General features: G+C 42.9%; 1 long non-coding RNA gene across 1 annotated transcript; it reads right to left on the reverse strand.

Moving 5' to 3' along the window:
• Nucleotides 1-8,853: 8,853 nt before the first annotated feature.
• On the reverse strand, nucleotides 8,854-10,149 carry LOC139435299 (uncharacterized). Its single transcript, XR_011644577.1, has 2 exons — nucleotides 9,173-10,149; nucleotides 8,854-8,952 (listed from the first exon to the last, which is right to left on the reverse strand). It is a non-coding gene; the product is annotated as an uncharacterized lncRNA (long non-coding RNA).
• Between the last annotated feature and the right edge of the window lie 3,242 nt (nucleotides 10,150-13,391).

The raw sequence follows: 13,391 nt of genomic DNA on the forward strand, positions 1-13,391 counted from the left end.
CCGGATCCCAGCGTATATAGACACCAAAAAGAAAGACATTTGGGGAGGCTGGGTTAATCGGAACATGAGTGTACACGGGTATAGACAGAGAGAAGGAAGAAGTAAGATGTCCCCCGACAAACTAAGCCTATATCAGCAAAACTAGGGGCTGAATCTAATCAGCCCTAACTATAAGCTTTATCAAAAAGGAAGGTCTTAAGCGCACTCTTAAAAACGGATAGGGTGTCTGCCGCCCGAACACAAACTGGAAGCTGATTCCACAAATGTGGAGCTTGATAAGAAAAGGCTCTGGCTCCCATTGTACTTTTAAAGATTCTAGGAACAACCAACAACCCTGCATTCTTGGAACGCAATGCCCTAGTAGGACAGTAGGGTATAATGAGTTCTTTAAGGTAAGATGGCGCCTGCCCATTAAGGGCTTTGTAGGCGAGAAGAAGAATTTTAAATTCTATCCTGTGTTCTATAGGGAGCCAGTGTATGGCAGCCAGAACAGGAGTAATGTGGTCCCTTTTCCTAACTCTGGTTAGTACACGAGCCGCAGCATTTTGAATCAGCTGAAGCGACTTGATTGACTTCTTGGTACTCCCTGATAATAAAGAGTTACAATAATCCAGCCTAGAAGTAACAAATGCATGGACTAGTTTCTCTGCATCGTTTTGAGGCAAGATATGCCTGATTTTTGCAATGTTACGTAGATGGAAGTAGGCGGTCCTTGAAATTGATTTTATGTGGGCGTTAAAGGATAAATCCTGATCAAATATAACACCAAGATTCCTTACAGTCTCACTGGAGGCCAAATTAATGCCATCCATAGTTAGTATGTCTTTAGATAATTTGTTTCGTAGATTCTTCGGGCCAAGTACAATAACTTCAGTTTTGGTCGTGTTTAACATCAAAAAGTTTAAGGTCATCCACGTTTTTAAGTCCTTAAGGCAGTCTTGAATTTTATTTAGATGATTAATTTCATCAGGCTTGATTGATAAATATAGTTGAGTATCATCCGCATAACAATGAAAGTTTACAGAATGATTCCTTATAATATTGCCTAACGGAAGCATATATAATGTGAACAAAATAGGTCCGAGCACTGAGCCCTGTGGCACTCCATGGCTAACTTTGGTTTGCGTGGAAGATTCATCGTTAACACGTACAAACTGAGAGCGTTCAGATATATAGGACCTAAACCAGCCTAAAGCAGTTCCCTGTATGCCAACTAAGTGCTCTAGTCTTTGCAATAGGATATCATGGTCGATAGTATCAAATGCAGCACTAAGATCGAGCAAAACAAGAATAGAGACAAGTCCCTTGTCTGAGGCTATTAGAATATCATTTGTGACTTTAACCAGAGCTGTCTCTGTGCTATGATGTGTTCTAAAGCCAGACTGAAAATCTTCAAATAAATCATTGTTTTTTAAGTAATCACACAACTGTTTTGCGACCGCTTTCTCAAGAATTTTTGAGAGGAACGGAAGATTAGAAATAGGTCTATAGTTGGCTAAAACCTCTGGATCGAGGTTGTGCTTTTTAAGAAGCGGTTTTATCACTGCTACTTTGAATGATTGTGGAACATAGCCTGATAATAAAGACATATTCATAATATTTAATAAAGAAGTGCTAATTAATGGAAAAACTTCCTTCAACAGCTTAGTTGGAATTGGGTCTAACATGCACGTTGATGGTTTAGAAGAGAGAATCATTGAATGTAATTGTTCAAGGTTAATGGCTGAAAAGCATTCTAGTTTACTATCTAGTGTAATATTAGAACTTACGATTCCGGGAGCTGTTGATAACACTATACTGGTCGAAGGCAAGAGGTCATTAATTTTGTTTCTAAGAGTAACAATTTTATCGTTAAAAAAGCACATAAAATCATTACTACTGAGTGCTAAGGGAATAGAAGGCTCAATCGAGCTGTGGCTCTCTGTCAGCCTGGCTACAGTGCTGAAAAGAAATCTTGCATTATTCTTATTCTCATCTATTAATGAAGAGTAGTAGGCTGCTCTCGCTTTACGCAGTGCTTTCTTATATTCATTGAGAGTAATATGCCAAATTAAACGGGATTCTTCAAGTTTAGTGGAACGCCATATCCTTTCAAGTTGTCTAGACTTTTGCTTTATTTTGCGGGTTTCGGCATTATGCCATGGAGCTAATCTATGTTGTTTTATTTTCTTCTTTTTCAAAGGAGCAACAGAGTCTAATTTTATTCGCAGCGCATCTATAGCACTATCAACAACATGATCAATTTGGGGTGGTGTACATTTTGTATAAGTTTCCTCCCCTACATGCAGACATGCTATCGAGTTAAGTATTGGTGGAATCTCTTCCTTAAATGTGGCTATAGCACTAACAGATAGGTTTCTGCTGCAAGAGCTTTTGACTAATGCTTTGTAGTCTAGTAACAGTACTTCAAAAGTTACTAAGAAATGGTCGGATAAAGCAGGATTATGCGGTTCGACTAATAGTTGCTCAATTTCAATACCATAAGTCAGAACAAGGTCGAGAGTGTGATTATAACAGTGGGTTGGTTTATTTACACTCTGACAGAAACCAACAGAATCTAATATAGAGTTAAATGCAACAGTAAGGCTATTTTTATCATCGTCAACATGAATATTAAAGTCACCTACGATAATTACTTTGTCTGTTTTAAGAACCAAAGTTGATAAAAACTCAGAGAATTCTGATAAGAATTCTGAATAAGGACCTGGTGCACGATACACTGTAACAAATAAGATTGGCTGCAAAGTTTTCCAGGTCGGATGCGTAAGACTAATAACGAGACTTTCAAAAGAGGTATAATTACATTTTGGTTTAGTATTGATAAGTAAACTTGAGTCAAAGATTGCTGCAACTCCACCTCCTCGGCCCGTGCCTCGAGCAATATGAGTGTTGACATGGCTGGGTGGAGTGGCCTCATTTATGCTGACATATTCTTCATGTCTCAACCAAGTTTCAGTGAGACAGCATATATCAATATTATAATCTGATATTAAATCATTTACCAATATTGCTTTAGATGCTAGAGATCTTATGTTTAAGAGACCACATTTAATCTTCCTGTTTTGTTGCACTGTAGTAGTTGTTACATTTACTTTTATTAGGTTATTATGTATGACACCTCTATTAGGTTTTACCTTAAATTGTCCTTGGGCAGACACACACACCGCTAATATTGGGTATTTTATTGGGTTCGGGATTCCTATGGGTGACTGCCTAGGAGTGTTTTGTTTTAGTTGCTCTTCAGATTGAAACGGCCAGTTTTATATCGACTATACTGTATGTGTGATCTCCTTTTACATCTCGTTGTGTCGTTTGAGTTTATTTGCTGTGTGTAGATTCAAGGGTTTTGGTTATCTTGTCAATTTGTTTGGTTATCCAGGCACAGCTGTGCGTGACTCCCTCCGAGGGCTGGACTGGGACAGCAAATCGGCCCTGGCATTTAGACCCAGCCGGCCCAAATCCATAAAACAAACAAATAGTAGCGGTTATTGACAAGAAGAATAACTCAGTATAATTTAAAAAAACGCTATTATTATCCTTTTTACGTACCAGGGGCAAACTAAACTAATACATACAACAAGTATGTGTAACTATCAATCATTAGAAATTAGACCTTCAAACCCTCTCACAAAGCGAACAGTGACCGAGCACTAATAGGGGGGTCTGATGGTGGTGGAGGCGGGGAGGGAGCGGATCAACAACTTGAGCAGCTGTCAACTCAACATTGTAAATAACCAACAAAAGACGATCACCGGTTCATCTTGTTTTTGGCTTGAGAATAGTTTGGGCAGCGTGAGAGCGTGAGATTGAGAGTGAAAGCGTGTCATACACTAGATGCGTGAGAGTTGGCAACCCTGCATTACCTGCTGCAGGTGGGACCGACCAGTTATACAAGAGGGAGACAATAGCTGTACTTATTTTTTAATGAGCCACATGCCATGATGCACCAACTTCAGACTTCCTTACAGAGCCACTCCTCCACCACACACGAACGCGCACATGACCAATGAGGGCACAAGATAAGTTTGTGCACAGATGGAAGGCTGACAGGCAGGTAGGCCAAACCAAGTTCCCATCAGCAAAAACACGTGGGTTTGCTATCCTGGCTCCAAAATGGTGGAATGAGCTCCCCATTGAAATCAGGACAGCAGAAAGCTTACACATCTTCCAGACTGAAAATTCATCTCTTTCGACTCCACTTCGAGCGATAGAATTGTTAACAAAGCACTTATATACTAAAGGACTGGCTTATCTAAAGCCAGTTGAGTAGCACTTGAAATGTTTGGCTCTATGAAACCTGATGTACTTTATGATTCTGTTTTCTTCAAGGTTGTGTCTTCCTGGTGGAACGCACTTATTGTAAGTCGCTTTGGATAAAATCCTCAGCTAAATGCAATGTAATGTAATGTCTGGGGGGGTATGCCCACCCCCCAGAAGAAAAGTTTTAAAAATAACCCCTTAAATGATGACTTCTAGTTAATTTAAGGGGGGGGGACCCTATAGTGCCCTGCCTCCCCTTTCTATGACAACACGATAGAGATAGGACCAGATGAGTCTACAGGATGAGTCGACGGCATCTTTTCTTGGGCTTGTTTCTCCCACAGATTGACGCTCTGATATGACTCCCTGATAAACACTGCTATGTCATTGATTAGGTTGAAAAGTGCTCCACATTCGATGACATTTTGGGTAGTTTCAGCCAGGACAAGATTAAGAACATGAGCATAGCACCACACATGGACATGAGTGGGTGACTGGGAGGTCATCAGTGCAGAAAATCCTTTGTACCGGCCTTTCATATTGGATGCTCCATCCGTTGCATTACCTATACACACATGCCCTTGTCCAGTTTCAGATGCTTGAAGTATTGTCCGGTGGATGCGTGGCACTTCACTAAAGCCACAAGCCTCTCTTGCACAGTCTCATTGACATATTTTAAGATTACTGAACACTGATCCTGAGAAGTTATGTCTTGTGTTGTGTCCAGCTGAACAGAAGACATTCCGGCCTTCTGGACATCACTGGAGATACTTTCTTTGATTAGACTACGAACAGTTTCTATGATGGAGTTAACAGTAGTTTTGGAGAGTAGGGGGATGAGAGACCCTCTACCTTTTGTTCCACTGGATTGGTGCAATTTCTTGCTCTTCTCTACGCAATCATCCAGATGCTCTTTTAACCAGACATCATACTTTCCTAATAAAAGGATGAGCTCCAAAAAGTTACCGTGGTCCACGGTGTTGTCAGCTAGCATATATGCTCCCTCATTCTCCACCTGCCTGCACTTTCACCACATCCACCACACGCTCCAAAACCTGACGTCTCTTTCGGACTTGTTCCCTATGAGCCGACATCTGACTGCCAGCAAACATGCTTTCGATGTCTGCTTTAGAGCACCGTAAGAAAAAAGCTTCAGCACAGGTTGAATGTGTAATGCTCTTTTTGTGCTCCTCTGTACGCTGGTGTGCGTGCCTCCAATCTGACATTCCAGTTATAAATGTGCCAGTGTCAGTCCTCTTCCCAAATGCCAGACATACAAAACAAAACAACATATGACGTCCCTTGCAATATGACGCCACTTTCTGCTGGTGCCATCTTTACAGGTGAATACCGTCTGCACAACTGGACTTCTGGTATGTTGTAAAAACATCTGTAACATAGATGGCTCGGGGCGGGCAAAGTAATCTATGTCCTCCTGCTCTTTGCTCTCCTCACTCTCCTCCTCTGGGGTGCTGCCTGGCTCAACACGATGATACAGAATGAATGGATAGAGGTCCATACAAATAGGCATTGACATAACAATACCACACAGTTAATGGTCAAAACTACATGTGTGCCTCCATTTTTTATCTATTTCTATATTATTCATTCTATATATTGTCAATCAAAACTACCACAACAAGCTGACTATAAACATTTTCTTCAGGTCCCAAAAGACCACTGTTGCCCTTATAACCAAATAAGTAAATACACTAAACAAAACAAGCTGCCAGCTGCCAGTAATGGTTCATGAATGTTGGTTAACTTTCAATGAGACAACTATCAGAGTCCCATTAAGCTATATTTTAACTTGCCAGGGAAAACCTAAAAAAGCCAGCTTACTAGCTTGTAGGCTAACGAATGTTTCTCTTATAATATTTGTCTTATTAGTGCTTCATCAAAGGGATATTAATGGGTTCCAGAACTACAGAGTATCATAACCTTAATAATAATATTTTCCTAATTTTCTTAGCTTCTGCTTACCGCCAGTTCTCCTCGCTCTCCCCACTCGCGCTGATCTCTCTCCCTCTCATCATCTTCCTCACCACCAATATCGGCCACGGGTTAGAAGAAGATGGACCTGCACCTGTACTAAACATGTCGGTTATTTTGACACAAGCGGCAGCATCAGCACGAAGGGCCTGCTTTTTTCTTGCCCGCAATTGTTCTGCTCTCCCTTTTCGCTTGGCCTTCGCCTTCGCCATTTCTAACTCGAACTTTTTTTTTTCTCGAAAAAAAAGGAAGTTTGGCTTCAACGGCCGGCTCACCTCCTGGGGGCGTGATTTAATGATGCACACCGAGCGGCCCAAAGGGGGAGGTGATTAAAGATTTGATTGGGCCGGCCCAGTGTCAATTACTAAAAACATTTAAACAGAGGGCCTATATACCCGTCTTATGGGCCGGGACTTCAGAAAAAAAAAAGAAATGACGTGTCGGCCCAAAAGGCACGTCGGCCCACCGGGAAAATGCCCGGTATGCCAGATGGCCAGTCCACCCCTGCTCCCTCGGGTACACTGGTATGTGTTTTCCTAAAGTAGAGAGCATTGATTAATTAATAAACTACACACTGAGTCTAGATCCTGACCAAGTCCTTTTTTATTGTTGATCAAATGTTTTTCAAAAATGTATTCATACACATTTAGAAAAATACAATGTACAATCACAACCAGTACAACACACATTACAAAAAATACAGAAAAAACAAACAATAACAACAATCAGACAAAACTCTGGAAAAATAACCCCTCCCACCCCAGATCCGGACCATCCTTGTATTATTGCTCATTCAATCTATTATAGCATGCTAACAAACATGGTACTTACTTTATTTGTACAGATCTGCATGGGAGGCGATGGCGCGATGCAGAGCGCTGTCTGTGATTGTGCACGGGGGATGTACAAATGCAGCCACGCTGCAGCATTGGCAATATGTGCCATGTGGCAGATCAGCTCCACAGATGCTGAGTGCCAGTGGAGGAAGCCTGGCACTTCCAAAGTAGTCCAGCCGGTGTCTCAACTCTACCAACAGTGAGAGGAGACATACAACCCACTGGCCAGAGACATCGCCACTCAGGATGTAGACTGGTTCAGGTCTGCACTGAGGGGCGCACAGTGTGGCATGGCATGGCTTCACCTGAGCCAGAGCCGCGGCCTCAACATCAGGCCATTGTCACCGTGCCGGAGCTGGTGAAGGGGGTCGGGGGCTTGAGGCAATTCTTGCCTCAATGCGACTGAGCAGAGACCAGCAAGCTGCCATCCAGACAGCCACCGGAGGACAGCGGACAAAGTGGCAGTTACACAGGCGGGGCAGGTTGACAGCCAGCAAGTTTGGTGCTGTGCTGCGGTCGGGACTTTCATCCACTCCATGCGCGTCCCTCATGAAGAGGGTGCTCGGGGGGTACAACTTGGACGGAGTCATGGCTGTCAACTGGGGGGTTTTAAACGAGGCCGAAGGGGTGAAGGCTTTTGTGCAGGCCTATCAGGAGACAGTGTTCGAGTCTGGTCTCTTTGTGAGTGAGTCTGTGTTTTGGGAGCATCCCCCGATGGACTTGTGCAGCCATCTGCCCTGCTGGAGGTGAAGTGTCCACCATCATTATATAGGATATATATATATATATTTGTATACATATCTGTAAATTGTATAATTTTATTTGATTTAAAAGTATTTTTGATCTCTGTCTATAAACACAAACTGAGTAAGATTGACAATAAAGTTGACTTTATTGTATATAAATATATATATTCTTTATGAAAATAGTTGACTGTTGGAGAAATGAATCCAAATGAAACGTTGGACTGAACTACAACTACGCCTTTAAATCTCTACGGACTGTTTTTCAGTGGGATGGCAAGTTCCTATCTTTAAACATTTATTAGTTTTTTCTCAGAACAGATTTGATTTTCTGAAGTTAATTTAACTTAACCATGTAAGGTCATTATTAAAAAGGTACAATCAATTTGTTTAGGGTTGAATAAAATAATGATAAACATTTCATTTGGATAATTTACTGACAGAATAAGAAACTCAATGATGCTCTACTCACCTGTTCCTTTTTATAAAGTGAAACAGTTGAAACGATAGATTTTAGTAAACTTAAAAACAACCTTCTCCAAAAGCTATCAAGGAATATACCTAATACTTGTTTTAGAACTTTATTACATATTTTTATATAAATAGTTTGAGTGATCCATAATTGACAGAAGCTTGTGTTTACACTGACCTGTCACTCATATATTAATGTCTTTGTAACTTCAGTAAACCACGACCTCACTCATTTCTTTCATCACGGTTCAGTAAACTAAGTGACACATGAACCAGTTTAATAATTATAATAACGTAGGATTGCAACTCTTTGAAACTGTAGGTGGCTCTTAAAAGAGCCGTTGTGTTTGGGTGTGCTGGTCTCAGGTCAGTCTAAGCCCTCTCTCGCGGATGCGGCGGGCCAGCTGGATGTCCTTGGGCATGATGTTGACCCTCTTTGCTTGGCTCATCTTACTGGGGGGCAGCTACATGGATGTCGGTGCAGTCCACAATCATTGTGCAGTTGAAGGCAGAATTAATGTATTATCGACTCAGAATGAAGCACAACTTCATGTCATACAACACATTGACTTTATTTGTAATTGTGTAAAAAAATAAAGCATTGATTAGCAAGCAGGACCTGCAGGAACAGAGCACGGTGATGGATGGAGCTGGGAAGAGAGAAGAATAAAGAAAACGGATCAACTTCATTATCGGATATTAAAAATTCAATTTCAAAACAAGTTGCCGCTCCTACAGTTTTCTAGTATGTAAAGATGATTTCACTTGACCTATGCACAATATCACACTCAATACATGTGTGTCTCTGGGGGGTGCATTGTGCCTTTGATGTATATAAATAATATACCATAACCAAATACTATTACGTACAGTGGAAATCAGGTTGCCAGAGCAGGTCAGTGTGCATGTTCCTCAGGGTCTCAGCAGTTACAGGTGAGGGAAAGGAAACAAAAGAGAAAAAGGTCAGTAACAACACTTTGAAGTAACAACACTTTGAATAATTATCTCTTTTAATAATGTTCTCTCAGTAATCACTCAACTACTGTCTTTCCAACAAACAGATTGACTCACTATCATCACGATGAAACACGTCCAGAAGAATGGACCACAGATGGAAATTAGCTATTAGCTATAATCTGGCATATTGCATCTCTTCTCTTTGCTGAGATTAATGTTTTTGTATGCATGGTCCTTCTATAAATAAATACATGTCATGCAAAGCTGCCTGCCTGCCTTCCTTCCTTCGACTCTCCCTGAACTGCCTGATCTTTTAATGTTCAATGTTAACCATTTGAGCAGATAGCATTAAGTAGAAAAGATCGCAGATGCTAATCTGCCGTTAGCCTACCTCCCGCCCCCTTAGCACCTGGCGATAGGCTCCTCTTCAAATGTTTCAGAAAATACTTAACATCATGACTACTCTTACTGTTTAACATTTGGGTTCACTTCATGTTAAGGCTAATACAAATGACAAGGCTAAGTAATGTGATGCTAACTAACGTGCTCGCTACTAGCTATGTAGCTAGCTTGACTGTGTTCCATGCACAACATGTGTATTACCTGAGATCTCTGATCCAGCGACTCCTGGTCCTTTCATCAGACGGGAAGCGATAGAACGAGCTATGATCTATAAGTATGATCACTTATGTGATTGCAACCTGGTACAAAGCACACAGGCATCTTGTAAAAGTGAATTTATTTTTAGCAATCTCTTATTTATTGGAGGGAATAAATCAGTTATGAGATCTTCTTCTTCGCTTTAATTACGAGTCGCTCGCAACCACTTGGAGCATTATCGCCTGTGACATCACTTATGCGAGCCAGAATGGGATTTGGGATTTGTAGTCTTTGTAGTCGCGTATTTTTCATAGTCGTATATTTCAACAGTTTTACGACAAAATGTGACTTTTTTGACATGGAACTTATTGTTTAAGATTGACAAACATCATATGTGTAGTTCGTGGCACAATTCAAACGGGATCAAAAGATACGTGTTCTCTCTCCATTGAATTCAATGTTAATTTTTCGCTTCCGGGGTCCCATGGGCGGGTGGACTACCTGAGAGATATACAGCAGGAGAACACGCCGTCCAACGCGGAGAATAAACAGAAGGGCAACCATGCTCCGGGGTCTTCTTCGCTGCTGTTGGTGTATTTTGTGGCGGCAGCAGCGCCACTTACAGGCCTGGCATATGTACTACAGCGTTTCCAGCATTTCCAGCGGTCTAGTGTGAACGGACACGTTAATGAATCGAATGCGCTTGAACGGAAGACTTTTTTGCATTTGCGTATGTGTTTTACTGTATGCGTCCTCGTGGGGCCGGGGTCTAAGCCAAACTATATCCGGTCACAGAGATCTGATATTTTAAAGTAAGGTCAACACATATCGACCCTAAATATAGTCTATATTAAGAACGAGAAAAGTCTTAACATTTATATCGTTTTTTGTAAACATATGACAAATGTGTGAGGGTGATGACGTCAGAGCATCGTCCTATGTGCCGGGCTTAGCCCCGGACAGCCCCAGCCCAATTTAACCCCTGGGTATTTGTGAGGGAGCTCCTATATGGCATTACCCCGCTGAAGCTCACCAAAGTTTAATATATTTCATAGTTTTGTCAATTGTTTTGTTTATTGGTCAAATACTGGTTTCTAATGGTTTCTGAGGAGTTTTACTGGAATGAAAGAGCACAGAGTACAGAAGCAACAAAGCAGCATACTGCCTTAACCCTAACCCAAACCCACAGAGAGGTTGAACTGCATGTGGAGAGGAGGCTTCAGTAGTCTGTCTGCACTCTGTTTAGTTGAGCTATCTTACAATCAATATAGTCAATGTGAGGTAAAGTGTGTCGCCAATGTAACCGGTTAGAACTCGAAATTGCGATGAGGTCTTAAAATGTATGGAAAGGGTCTTAAAAAAGGTCTTAAAAGGTATTAAATGTGACTTCAGGATTCCTGCATATACCCTGTTATTGATAACAAGTCGTTTTGTCTTAAAATGTTTGCAAGCATTGGTTTATTGGCCATAGTTTGGTGGTGGTGGTGGTGTTGTTGTTGTTGTTGTTGTTGTTGTTGTTGTTGTTGTTGTTGTTTCAGACTGCACTGTTGAAAGGTGTTGATTTAATTTAATCTACATTTCATGTTTACAAGAAGCTCTATAGAAAGGAAAAGTAGTATTGTGAAGGGCATAGAGAAGAGACAAACACCCTGGCATAGGAAGTATTGTTGTTACCAACAAAGACACCTTGCTACTCATGTGACACGACCCTCAGACATAAACATCCCCCCCCCCCCCCACACACACACACACACACACACACACACACACACACACACACACACACACACACACACACACACGCACACACACACACACACACACACACACACACACACACACACACACACACACACACACACTGTGCAGCAGTGTGAGGATTGGGCTGTGTTGGCACAGGGAGCTGCAGCTGTAAAAACAGGCGGCAAGTGATGTCAGAGCTGCAAGGGACTCTGGGAAGAGAGACCACTTAGAAGTGTTTTGTGGTTTTATGGGAGAGCGGACGGTGGATTTAAAGTGAAGAGTGTGTGTGTGGATGTTACACACCTTTAAATGCATGTGTGCAGAGACACAGAGAGAAATATGGGAGGGTAGGGAAACTATGTCCAGGTACATTCCCCGCATTGCAATCAGCTGCCTCCAGACGGGTCCCAAGTGCTGCAGGTGCAAAGTTACAACCCTCCCTTGATCCCCTTTCCTTTCCCACTCCCCTCCTTTCCTCCCCTCCTCGTGCAGGGGAGGGCAGCAGGGGCACGGTGCCAGATGTGCCAAGTCATACCAGCAGACAGGATCAAAGAGCCTGGGGTCCAGGAAGGGAAGTCGATGTGTGTGAGAGTGTGTGTGTTGTATAGGAGCAGGTGGTAGGCTGGAAATGAAATAATGAACCGCTCTTTTTCTCTCAACCTAAAAAGGGAAAACGTCTCAACATTTCCTACATTTTAATTAAAGCAGCCCTGCTACAGTTTCAAGTGCAAACATAGCCGCCGTGGTTCAGCGCGTTTTCCATTCCATTAGTCGATGTTAATGAATATCGGATTATTCCAGACCGAGGGCTCGATCCCGAGTCTGACTGCTAATGGAGCAAAGTTCACAGACTGGGCGATGCTCTAGTTGGCTGATAAACCGGGTTAGCACAGGTTGTGTAAGGCCACGTCTGGCATCATCATCATGGACAACAGAAACTGTCCAGGATCATAAAGGAAAGTTAAGGGTTAATATTGAACAGGAAGCAGTAAGTGGTTAGCTTAGCATTAAGAGTGGGAACGGGGGAAGCTTTTCGGGCATTCCTGTGGAGGTTGGGGACATTGAACCAGAGTGGTCGGTGTTCAAAGCCTCTATTGCCGAAGCCGCGGTGGGGAGCTGTGGTCTCAAGGTCCTAGGTGCCTCAAGGGGCGGTAACCCTCGAACCTCCTGGTGGACACCGGTGGTCAGGGAAGCCGTCCGACTGAAGAAGGAGGCCTTCAGGGATTTGTTATCCCGGGGGACTCCCGAGGCAGTTGCAAGGTACCGACAGGCCCGAAGGGCAGCAGCCTCATCCGTGGCCGAGGCAAAGCAGCGGGTGTGGGAGAAGTTCGGAGAAGACATGGAGAAGGACTTTCGGGCGGCACCAAAGTTGTTCTGGAAAACTGTCCGACACCTCAGGAGGGGGAAGCAGGGAACCATCCAAGCTGTGTACAGTAAGGATGGGACGTTGTTGACCTCAACTGATGGAGTGTTGGGGCGTTGGAAGGAACACTTTGAGGAACTCCTGAACCCGACAACTCCGCCCTCTATGTTAGAGGCAGAGCTGGAGTATGACGGGGGATCAACACCAATCTCCCGGTGGGAGGTCACTGAGGTCGTCAAACAACTCCACAGTGGCAAAGCCCCGGGGGTGGATGAGATCCGCCCGGAAATGCTGAAGGCTCTGGGTGTTGAGGGACTGTCATGGTTGACACGTCTCATCAACGTTGCGTGGAAGTCGGAAACAGTGCCGAAGGAGTGGCAGACCGGGGTGGTGGTCCCCCTTTTCAAAAAGGGGGATCAGAGGGTG

The sequence above is a fragment of the Pseudochaenichthys georgianus genome, chromosome 2 (assembly GCF_902827115.2).
Source record: "Pseudochaenichthys georgianus chromosome 2, fPseGeo1.2, whole genome shotgun sequence".
Taxonomy (NCBI): Eukaryota; Metazoa; Chordata; class Actinopteri; order Perciformes; family Channichthyidae; genus Pseudochaenichthys; species Pseudochaenichthys georgianus.